The sequence below is a fragment of the Mauremys mutica genome, chromosome 2, assembly GCF_020497125.1.
Source record: "Mauremys mutica isolate MM-2020 ecotype Southern chromosome 2, ASM2049712v1, whole genome shotgun sequence".
Classification (NCBI taxonomy): Eukaryota; Metazoa; Chordata; order Testudines; family Geoemydidae; genus Mauremys; species Mauremys mutica.
Window position 1 is genome coordinate 267,762,869 of NC_059073.1, and position 13,248 is coordinate 267,776,116.

Genomic DNA, 13,248 nt, shown 5'->3' on the forward strand with positions numbered 1-13,248 from the left:
CCTTCTCCCCTGCATCCCAGCAGCAAGTAGCCATTTGATGAGTCGGTGAATGGAGACTGAAACTACCGAAGGGAAGAGAGTCAGCAAAGAACAGAGGACAAGAAGGGAGAGCGAGAACAGACAGGAGAGGAAATATGGATGAAAAAATGGTGGCAAGTGTTTCAGGGCATAGTGTGAGAGGACATGGGATTCCGTGCCAAAAGAGTGGCAGATGGGAACCCTGTATTAACAAAAACAAATCTATTTATCTAATCTGCCTTCCAGCACAATAGTATCTGAGCACCTTACACGCGGAACGTGGCGCAATAGCCGAGTCTGCAATGCACTTCTGGCAGTACTCCCTATTTTGGGTCAAAACTCTGTTTAGGGTAGGGAGATTTAATTAATTTTCTCTTTTGGGGGGGAATTACAGGCCTAAGGGAGTGTCGTTGTTGCAAGTATCATTTTCATGATGGAAACACAAAACTCCTTCTGTCTCTCAGTTGCTCAGCATTCACTCTACTGTTTCTTGTTACGTTACAATTCTGCCAACAGAGCTCCAGGGCAAACAAAAAATGGATTTCAAATGTTAAACCCAAGTGGGAGGAAAAGAATGAACTAAAAGTCTTGCGGGCCTTCTTTATACGTTAAAAAGGGGCACACACCCAATTATTTCTTTTTCTTTTGCATATCACCTTTAAACCAGTCTTGTAGAAAATGGATGTGATTACATTGGAAATCTCTGTATTATTTGTTGTGAATATGGTGTATGCCTTTGTTTGTTTGCTTATGATGGGGAGTTAAATCAAAGGCGGGTGTAAATGGGGAAAACACAGGTAATGAAACACTGGCTAAGACAAGACACCCTCAGTTACACCTTCAAAACAACTAAGATAATGGCTGGGCTATCAACAGGGAAGAAACGATCCATCTTTGCTTGAGCTAGGCTAGAATGGTTTAGATTTCCCAAGGCTGAGCCTGGGACTAAAGAGGATCTAAAATCTCAAAGTTCTTAAAAAAGGCAGGGGTGTTGGGTGAGCTGACAGGCCAGCGAATTCACAGACAGTCGCAGATGCTGAAAGCAGGTGCAGTCTGCCTCTCCCAGTCAGAGGTGGCGTTAGCCGGGCTCAGGGGAATTTACAAAGGTGTAAGTAATATGCCTGTGTGCTAGCCTTCTATTGTTTTTACCTCCGCTTTACATGCTAGCTGCCTTTAAGGAATGAATAAACACTGCTTTGTTTTGAAAATGTGTGCTGTGACAGGCTCCCAAAGGGAAACTCATACAGGTGTCCAAGCTAAGTTGGGCCTGTGTCCTTAACCCAGTTGTGAGCCAGGGGGCTGCAGCCCAGCAATCCAGTCAGAGAGCAGATAAACCATGAGCAAGGTGCAGGACATCTGGGCTATCACCAAAGAGGGTGGACTTGAGAAAGACTATGGCTTTGTCTACACTGGAAACTGAACAGCAAAACTTTTGTCATTCAGGGGTGTGAAAAAAACATTCCCCTGAATGACAAAAGTTTTGCCAACGAAAAGCTTTGGTGTGAACAGCGCTTTGTCGGCAGGAGCGCTCTCCTGCCAACAAAGCTACTGCTGTTCGTTGGCGGTGGAAGTTTTTTGACGGCGGGAGAGCTCTATCCTGCCAACCAACAGCGGCTACACTGAGCGCCTTTTAGCAGCAGGGTGTAGCGGCACAGCAGTGTCACTAAAAAGTGTGTAGTGTGGACAAAAACTTAAAAGAGTCCAAGGCACACTTCACCTGGTAACTGTGACAGATGTCTCCAGGCCAACTTTAGCAACAGCAAAGGTGTGAACTTGCTTCTCTCCCTGCCTCATTCACTTCAATAAGGTGTGAATTCTTTTCTCTCTACAGGAAAATGAAACTTGCTGGGAGGTCCACTTTCCTATGCGCAGACTTAAGGCTTGTTCCCAGTTAAGTCATTGGGAGTTTGCTTCTCATTTCTGTGAAGGCAGGATAAGGCCCTTGGGTTTGTTTTAATGCCAGACACTAGTGCTTTGACTGTCCATCCTCCCCACTCTTATTTCTTTTGACCTAATGTAATTTGCCATGGTTTTGGTAGGTGCAATATTGCCTATGCCGTACAGTGTCATTTGGTGTATTTCAGCTAAGACTGCAGGCTAATGAGCATCAGTTAACATATGGAACTTATGATTTTGAAATAAACCAAATGACCTTCTATCCTCTTTAGCCAATGGGATCTTTTTCCCTTGCATGAGGTCATCACCTATTATTCAAGCCTGAAAATCCCATCTATTTTTCCACTTGGATGTGGTGCAGTTTCATTTGAAAATTGGGTTGCTCTCAACACCATTCCCTATTAATCGAATCCAGTGTGTGAAAAGAAAACAGTAACACCTTTATTTCCCATTCTCTATGGTTATAGTTTGGAGCAACAATGGAAGTATTACCAAATTCTCCCACTAATAAAATGCGGATATTCATTATACAGCAGATAGTCTGCGAATAAGCAAATGAGCATTATTATCAAAAGCAACCTCATTTTTACAGGCTAATTAAAGGGACATTGTCAAGGTTGTTAGTCGTTAAAATTACCATAAATTGGCAGGGTTCCATTTGAAACCACTTACCTTAAAGGGATACTGTCAGTTTAAAAAAAAATCACACTTCTATCTGAATTTGTTTACCTAGTATTATTACAATCAGTACCATGGCTTACTGTAACTGAAAAAGATTAAAGAAAATGTTTTATTTCCCTCTTATTGTTCGGGTTTTTTTTCTCCCCTGATTTTGCTTTGTGCATTGGATAAAGTTTTCAAAAGTGCCTGACTTAGGAGCTTAAGTTCTAGTGACTTAGGGCTGCATTTTCAAAGGTGTTTAGGCACCTTAACATGCAGATTCCAATGAGAGTAGGTGCCTAACCTGTTTACATGCTTTTGAAAATCCCACTAAGCCCCTATCTCCACCTAAATATCTGGCCCTTAAGAGTCTACGTCTTACTTAAAGTCAGTGGGCCTCAGACTCCTAAGTCACTTAGGTACTTTTGGAAGTTTTACCTATTGTGAAAAGTCTTTTTCACTGTTATCCACTTAGTCAGTCAATTGGCTCACCTGCACAGTCTGATTGTCAGTGGACTAGATTTCAAGTTGACCATGTCCCTTTAAAGGTGCTACCCATAAAAGGCTTTCCTTAAAACAACTTAAGAAATGACATAGCCTAAGATATGTTATAAGCCAAAGGGTGTACATGTGCTATGGCAAACTATAGCTCGTATTCATGAGTTTGTTGCCAGTGGAATGCTCAATAAGTTTGGGTTGACTTTTAAAGGTGAAGTTCCCACTACACATCCACGGAGATAAGTTCTCATACTTGCCTGTTCCTTTCTTATTCCCTCCTGCCCTTTTAAAGCATGAATACATTGGTGCTGAAAGGTACTAGAGTCACAGTAGTGGAGACTGATCCGCTAGTGGTCACAACTCCTTCATACTGACCCAAATGTCTACTTAGATTCTGAACTAGACGGGCCTCCCTTAGAAGGTGAGCAATTTGCTCACTTTTCCAGTTCCAGCGCTCACCGAGATGCCCATCGGTGAGACAATTATTTTCTATTATTATGATTTTTTTTTCAAAAATAGGGGAAGAACAGACAAAAAGATAAAAGAATGGGAAGGGAGGGAAAGGGGAGGAAAGAAAAAGGGATTGAGAGGGGAAAGGCCAGTGACATCTCACTTTCCATCTGCTAGGGATTAACCAAAGGTTTCTAAAAAATTTAACCAAATCTTATCAAATTTGTCTGAGGTCTCCCTTCGCTGAAACATTACCTGCCTTCAGTTGTCAGATCAGCCAAGCTTCTATCCCTGGTGGCAGTCTGCTCGTCCATCTAAGCAATACGAGTCATTTGGCTAGAAGCACAGCACTAAAAGAACCAAGTTGGAGTTTCCTTGTGAGACCATTCTGATGGGTTAGGGTTTTGGTGTGCGCTTTTCTGTTTGTTTTGTGTTTTGTTTTCTAAAGGTGCACAGATATGCACTAGGACTAGACAGAGCACACCAATTTACTTCATGCAGGCCACTCAGATGGTTGATTCTATGACAATTTCCTCACAGTCACCAAATGATGCTGGATTCAGTTGGGTGAGTTAGAAGCTGAAGAAACCCAATTCTTACACTGAATTCCACACACCCACACTCCTTTTCCAGAGTACTGGTACAGTTCTGTGATCTGCTTATTGGGAACCTCGAACCCACCCAGACTCAGGATTTTATGGTCACTACAGAGGGATGGAAGTTCATGAAATAGGAATTCCATGTACTTTTTTCCTCATAGCCACCTGATCTCTTTCACAACACCATGCCCCAGGATCTGCCTTCTGGGCATACCTGGTATCTTCAGGGAGGTCTCTTACTCTTATTGCTCCCCTGGCTTTCTTTCCCCAGGTTCTTCAGAAAATGCATATTTTATCTTCATGGGTGGGCAAGTGTCACCCCACAAAAATATCTGAGGTCTTCCAGAGGGGAGTGAGATTGTCTCAGCCCATTCATACAGACATATACAAACATACAGAGAGACAGTGAAATAGAGAAATCTTCCCTCTCCTGCTCCAGCTGGCTTGACATGAACACTCAGCTCAGTTTGACTCTGCTCAGGCTTCTGGAAATGTCTGGGTGTTCTCAGAGGTTTAACACAGCTACTAGTACAGTCACTCCCATACTACATCTCATGTGGATTGTTACTCCCATACTAGAAACTTGACAACTATCCTATACTCATCCTATCAAGCTTAGCATGACAGCTAGGGAACCTTCAGGGGAACTTAATAACCATACATTGGAGCTCACAGGCCTTTGCTTTTTATATGATTAGATTAATTTCCTAGCCACACCTATAGTAATAACAACAACAACATTGCCTTTTCTTCCGACACCAGTGTCAGTTTCAAGCGGTAGCACAGAGCTTGTGCCTTGCTGGACAGCTTCCCAATGGAGGAGATACATGGGCATATTAAAAGTGTAATCTCCTTTATTTACATGTATGCACCAGTCCTGAAGTGAGATAGTCAAATAGCATGCAGGGTCATCCCTTCTTCCAGGAATCCTAGCCCAACAGCAGACGCCAGTTCCCAAGGGAGCTAGGCATTGGCTTTGTTTCATTCCATCACTTTTAAAAAAATGTTTCTTCACCCAAAGTCCTTACCATACTACCACTAGTGATGATGATGTATTGGCTCTCTCTCTGCACAGCTACAAGAACTGATTCAGCCTTATATTGTACAATGTCATGTCATGTCCTCCAATAATAAAGCATACTAAGATATATGACATTTACTACCCTGCAGCAAACCTGCCTTAACATTACCCTGCTTATCATTACTTATTTTAGCTAAAGACTCCAATATTACATTAATTGTTGATTCTATTTACAGAATATGCAGGGGTAAATTGTGTGGGTATGTGGGTATAGCAGGGATGTCTTGGGTTGTGACATACAGTATCAGGTCTGATGCTCCCCAGCCTGGGAAAATCTAAATGGCATACTTGAAGTTGAGGAAAAGAGCTTTTTTTTCCTTCTTTTAATAGAAAGATTAACACACAGTCTAATCAATCATGCTAGTTTGAATTTCTTGCTGATAGGTCATGCACCATTACATCAGCATGTAAGAGGCAGTTGATATAAATCGGTAACTAGATGTCATCTCAGTGGCATCCTACTGTAAGTCCCATAAGGTTAAATGGTACGGAGAATGCATTTGTGACAAACTAAAAGGTATGAGGCAACAGAGTAAGAGTTGCACATACTTCATCAGTTAAAAAAAGCTTTGTTTTCTTTAACGGGGCAGGAGGCTTATCACTTCCCTGCCATTTGTGTTTGAGTGCTGACATGTTTGATGGTTGCTAAATCTCTCATAGTAATTTTCAGAACAGCTCTAAATGCTAGATATCATTTTGCAGAGCTCTGTAAATGAGTTAACTAGTTTTATCATTTACTAAAGAGCAGGAAGACAACACTCCATGACTTTCCTGTTCAGATAGCCCTGGATTGTAAGATTACACTATACTATACACACCTTCTCTCCCACAGCCAATACATCACCACAACCAAATCCACTTCACTTAATCCATTGTTCAAACACAATTCTACCCAATTTAAGAAATCTCAAAAAAGTTCATTTTAATGGTGATCAAGTGATTGTGGTGAAAGACTTTCTATGCTGCTTCAGATGCCATTAAGTATCTGGCTTCTGAAATGAAAGTGAACTCATAGACTCATAGACTTGAAGGTCAGAAGGGACCATTATGATCATCTAGTCTGACCTCCTGCACAATGCAGGCCACAGAATCCCACCCATCCACTTCTATAACAAACCCCTAATTGCGGTTTGAAGACCTCAAGCTGCAGAGAATCCTCCAGAAAGTGACCCGTGCCCCATGCTGCAGAGGAAGGCGAAAAACTCCAGGGCCTCTGCCAATCTGCCCTGGAGGAAAATTCCTTCCCGACCCCAAATATGGCAATCAGTTAAACCCTGGGCATGTGGGCAAGACTCACCAGCCAGCACCCAGGAAAGAATTCTCTGTAGTAACTCAGATCCCAACCCATCTAACATCCCATCACAGACCACTGGGCATACTCACCTGCTGATAATCAAAGATCAATTGCCAAATTAATTGCCAAAATTAGGCTATCCCATCATACCATCCCCTCCATAAATTTATCAAGCTTAGTCTTAAAGCCAGATATGTCTTTTGCCCCCACTACTCCCCTTGGAAGGCTGTTCCAGAACTTCACTCCTCTAATGGTTAGAAACCTTCGTCTAATTTCAAGTCTAAACTTCCTAGTGTCCAGTTTATATCCATTTGTTCTTGTGTCCACATTGTTACTAAGCTTAAATAATTCCTCTCCCTCCCTAATATTAATCCCTCTGATATATTTATAAAGAGCAATCATATCCCCCCATAACCTTCTTTTGGTTAGGCTAAACAAGCCAAGCTCTTTCAGTCTCCTTTCATAAGACAGGTTTTCCATTCCTCAGATCATCCTAGTAGCCAGTCTCTGAACCTGTTCCAGTTTGAATTCATCCTTCTTAAACATGGGAGACCAGAACTGCACACAGTATTCCAGATGAGGTCTCACCAGTGCCTTATATAACGGTACTAACACCTCCTTATCTTTGCTGGAAATACCTCGCCTGATGCATCCTAAAACCGCATTCGCTTTTTTTACGGCCATATCACATTGGCAGCTCATAGTCATCCTGTGATCAACCAATACTCCGAGGTCCTTCTCCTCCTCTGTTACTTCCAACTGATGCGTCCCCAATTTATAACTAAAATTCTTGTTATTAATCCCTAAATGCATGACCTTGCACTTTTCACTATTAAATTTCATTCTATTACTATTACTCCAGTTTACAAGGTCATCCAGATCTTCCTGTATGATATCCCGGTCCTTCTCTGTGTTAGCAATACCTCCCAGCTTTGTCTCATCCGCAAACTTTATTAGCACATTCCCACTTTTTGTGCCAAGATCAGTAATAAAAAGATTAAATAAGATTGGTCCCAAAACTGATCCCTGAGGAACTCCACTAGTAACCTCCTTCCAGCCTGACAGTTCACCTTTCAGTATGACCCGTTGTAGTCTCCCCTTTAACCAGCTCCTTATCCCCCTTTTAATTTTCATATTGATCCCCATCTTTTCCAATTTAACTAATAATTCCTCATGTGGAACTGTGTCAAATGCTTTACTGAAATCGAGGTAAATTAGATCCACTGCATTTCCTTTGTCTAAAAAATCTGTTACTTTTTCAAAGAAGGAGATCAGGTTGGTTTGGCATGATCTATCTTTTGTGAAACCATGTTGTATTTTGTCCCAATTACCATTGACCTCAATGTCCTTAACTACCCTCTCCTTCAAATTTTTTTCTAAGACCTTACATACTACAGATGTCAAACTAACAGGCCTATAGTTACTCGGATCACTTTTTTTTCCCTTTCTTAAAAATAGGAACTATGTTAGCAATTCTCCAGTCGTACGGTACAACCCCTGAGTTTACCGATTCATTAAAAATTTTTGCTAATGGGCTTGGAATTTCATGTGCCAGTTCCTTTAATATTCTTGGATGAATGAGATAACAGCATTTCCAGTAGGTGATAAACAGCCTGATCAACTTCAAAGTGTGGATGATTCCCAGTTCCGTAGTTATTCAAGAAAAGATAGTATAGAGCTATCCTGTAATGTTAACACCATTTGTACAACCATTAAGAGGAAAAAGTACACTTGCCAACAACACCATTTAGCCAGGTTCCAATGAAGTATTTCATAACATGATGCTTTTAAGGAGATGTCTTTTCATTATTTCTCCTTGGGCACAAAACAAACAGGAAAAGCTCTAAATATGGCTAACCAACACCATTTCCTCAAGTATCTGAGTTTGAACTCCAGTCAGAGGTTGGATCCGTTCCTCTCTTTTATTTAGCATCATCTTCAGAAGAACACTTTTAATGACAACAGGTGTGTCTGATTTAAGTAGCAAATGTTGATTGACTAGTTAGAACTTCCGTGCTTTATGAATTGTTCTCTAGAGGTGATGAAATGGGAAAATCAATGCTCCTATTTGCTTTTATATTCAAGCCTACAGAGCAAGTTGGATTGTCCAACTAAGCTGCAGAAGGAGAAGGGATATTTTAAAATACCAAAAGGTATTGTGTATGCTGAGAAGATAAACATATCATCAACTTTATGGTTTATCAGACATTCATTGTAATCATGTCAAAAAATAAATAATATAAAATCAGCAATGTGAATTGACCCCAAACTAGATGGAAACCATTTTGTGGAGGAAGTAGATTTCCCTGAAATCCCAATTCTATCTAACAGCATTACAACAGAGTCAAAACCAAACAGTGAAGACATATATCCTTCATTTTATTATTATGAATGGCCTAATGCATAGATGTTAAAGCACTCATGCAGAAGTTCTACTCCCTGGTAACATTATTGCTATTGAAATAGAGGTTTATTGTCAGTACTTGTCAACATAAGTACAATGAGCAGATAATAAAATGGGGATTCACATAACATTTTGGTAAGAAAACAATGGCAGATTGTGATGGAAACCGTTACTTGTTTGTCTCTCTACAGCATTTTCTGGGAGCCAATATCGCACTGCATACAAATTTGTCCACCTTATTTTGCCTGAAAACCAAGCCACACCATGAGTGACTTGCCAGTTAGATTCGTTTTAATGGATCTTATTAATAAATTAGGCACTCACATTTTGCCCTGCTCTAGTTCTGAATGTAAATGAACAAGCTCCCCAGTTGCTGTACACTATTAATCACCTATGTGTTGTTATATTGCAGTTACAATGTATGTTTAATAATACATGTGTGCTGCATAGATTTTATTCAGAAAATGAAAGCAATGTTCTCTGTTGTCGCTATGCATTGCCAAGAATCTTCAGAAGAAGTGGGACTTCAGTTTTATAAAATATATTATATGCAGTTGGCGATAGCATAACCTCAGTTGGCATAAAACTGGTGGATCTCCATCCACTTCAGTGGTTCTATGAGGATTTCCTCCAGGTCAGTGTCTGGCCCATATCTTCATAAGGTGTTATTTTCCTGAGATGGATAACAATAATTAAAACACATTTTCATATTACATTGATCAAACTGAAACTTGCCAGTTTTGTCCTAGATAAATTGAGCCTAATATTTACATATATCCTTCATTTTTAATATACAAGACAAGTTTTAAGGGTGCTCACCCATTAATTGAGAAAGAAAGAAGTTACAAAAGCAATATTTGAAAATAAAACATAAAAAGTCTTGCTGACAAAGGGGAAGTATGAAGAATAAGAAACACCAGAAAATCAAATCAGGATAGTGTCAATGAAGAGGAGTTGAGGAAAAGCTGGAGTTTTCTCCCATTCAGTACTAATACTAACAATAAGTACTGTTTCTGTAGTGATGCATAGTTACAAGGAAGCATACAAAGGTGAAAAGAAAGATAGGATGTACTCAGGAATAAGGTACTAGATTGGGGAGGCTCTTTTCCCCAGTGTAATATCAGATGTTAAGACGTCTGGGTTGACGTGTAAAAATATAATTAGGAAGGCCAAAAAAAGAATTTAAAGAACAGCTAGCCAAAGACTCAAAAAGGAATAAAAAAATTTGTTTTAAGTTCATCAGAAGCAAGAAGCCTGCTAAACAGCCAGTGGAGCCACTGGTCAATCAAAGGAGCACTCAAGGACAGTAGGGCCACTGCAGAAAAACTAAATGAATTCTTTGTATCAGTCTTCATGGCTGAGGATATGAGGGAGATTCCCAAACCTGAGCCATACTTTTTAGGTGATAAATCTGCGAAACTGTCCCAGATTGGGGTGTCATTAGTGGAGATTTGGAACAAATTGATAAATTAAACAGTAATAAGTCACCAGGAGCAGATGGTATTCACCCAAGAGTTCTGAAGGAACTCAAATGTGAAACTGAAGAACTACTAACCGTGGTTTGTAAACTATCATTTAAATCAGCTTCTGTACCAAATGACTTGAGGATAGCTAATGTCACACCAATTTTTTAAAAGGGCTCCAGCGGTGATCCCGGCAATTACAGGCCAGTAAACCTGACTTCAGTACTGGGCCAATTAATTGAAACTATAGTAAAGAATAGACTTGTCAGATACTTAGATGAACATAATTTGTTGGGGAAGAATCAACATGATTTTTGTAAAGGGAAATCATGCCTCACCATCTACTAGAATTCTTTGAGGGGGTCAACAAGCATGTGGACAAGAGGGATCCAGTGGATATAGTGTACTTAAATTTTCAGAAAGCCTTTGACAAGGTCCCTCACCAAAGGCTCTTAAGCAAAGTAAGCTGTCATGGGATAAGAGGGAAGGTCCTCTCATGGAACAGTAACTGGTTAAAAGATAGTATCAGAGGGGTAGCCGTGTTAGTCTGGATCTGTAAAAAGCAACAAAGAGTCCTGTGTTACCTTATAGACTAACAGCCATATTGGAGCATAAGTTTTCGTGGGTGAATACTCACTTCGTCAGATGCACCTGACTAAGTGAGTATTCACCCATGAAAGCTTATGCTCCAATATGTCTGTTAGTCTATAAGGTGACACAGGACTCTTTGTCACCGGTTAAAAGATAGGAAACAAAGGGTAGGAATAAATGGTCAGTTCTCAGAATGGAGAGAGGTAAATAGTGGTGTCCCACCAGGAGTCTGTACAGGGACCAGTCCTGTTCAACATATTCATAAATGATCTGGGATCATTTATGAATATATGATCTGGGATCATTTATGAATATGGTGGCATAATTTGCTGATATCAAACTACTCAAGATAGTTAAGTCCACAGCAGACTGTGAAGAGCTACAAAGGGATCTCACAAAACTGGGTGACTGGGCAACAAAATGGCAGATGAAATTCCATGTTGATAAATGCAAAGTAATGCACATTGGAAAACATAATCCCAACTATATATATAAAATGATGGTGTCCAGATTAGCTATTACCACTCAGGAAAGAGATCTTGGAGTCATTGTGGAGAGTTCTCTGAAAACATCCACTCAATGTGCAGCAGCAGTCAAAAAAGCGAACAAAATGTTGGGACTCGTTAAGAAATGGATAGATAATAAGACAGAAAATATCATATTGCCTCTATATAAATCCATGGTATGCCCACATCTTGAATACTGCGTGCAGATGTGATCAACCCATCTGAAAAAAGATATATTAGAATCAGGGCTATCAAGCAATTTAAAAAATAATCACAATTAATTGTGCAATTAAAAAAATTAATCTTGATTAATTGCACTGTTAAACAATAATAGAATGCCATTTATTTAAATATATTTGGATGTTTTCTACATTTTCAAATATATTGATTTAAATTACAACACAGAATACAAAGTGTACAGTGCTCATTTTATATTTATTTTTATTACAAATATGTGAACTGCAAAAACCAAATAAATGGTAAATTTCAATTCCTCTAATACAAGTACTGATGTGCAATCTCTTTATAATGAAAGTTGAAGTTACAAATGTAGAATTATGTAAAAAAAACTGCATTCAAAAATAAAACAGTGTAAAACTTTAGAACCTACAAGTCCACTCAGTCCTACTTCAGCCAATTGCTCAGATAAATAAGTTTGGTTACAATTTGCAGGAGATAACGCTGCCCACGTCTTGTTTACAATGTCACCTGAAAGTGAGAACAGGCGTTCACATGGCACGGTTGTAGCCGGCATCGCAAGATATTTATGTGCCAGATGCACTGAAGATTCATATGTCTCTTCATGCTTCAACCATCATTCGAGAAGACATGCGTCCATGCTGATGACGAGTTCTGCTCGATAACGATCCAAAGCAGTGCGGACCAACGCATGTTCATTTTCATCATCTGAGTCAGATTCTACCAGCAGAAGGTTGATTTTCTTTTTTGGTGGTTCAGGTTCTGTAGTTTCTGCATCGGAGTGTTGCTCTTTTAAGACATCTGAAAGCATGCTCCACACCTCGTTCCTCTCAAGTTTTGGAAGGCACTTAAACCTTGGGTCGAGTGCTGTAGCTATTTTTAGAAATCTCACATTGGTACCTCCTTTGCGTTTTGTCAAATCTGCTGTGAAAGTGTTCTTAAAACAAACATGTGTTGGGTCATCATCCAAGACTGCTATAACATGAAATATATGGTAGAATGTGGGTAAAACAGAACAGGAGACTTACAATTCTCCCCCAAGGGAGACTTACAATTCTCCCCCAAGGGAGAATTGTGAGTTCAGTCACAAATTTAATTAACAAGCATCATCAGCATGGAAGCATGTCCTCTGGAATGGTGGCCAAAGCATGACGGGGCATATGAATGTTTAGCATATCCGGCATGTAAATACCTTGTGATGCTGTCTACAAAAGTCCCATGCGAATGCCTGTTCTCACTTTCAGGTGACATTGTAAACAAGACTTGGGCAGCATTATCTCCTGCAAATTGTAACCAAACGTGTTTGTCTGAACAAAAAGTAGGACTAATCTTCACAGCATCCTGGTGAGGTAAGAGTTACTCTTAAAATATTAACATTTTATAGCAACCAAGGCCGAGGGATTCAGGCCAAAATATATAATTTTGGTTGCCCCAGGTTATCTAAATATTCATCCTTATTTATATGTAATATGGATTCTTAGGCACCTATATATGAAAATTTTGGCATAAATGATTTGCCCACAGTCACATGGTGGGTTAGAAAGTAGGAGCATCCTGGATTCCCTTTCCACACTCTGTCCATCATGTATC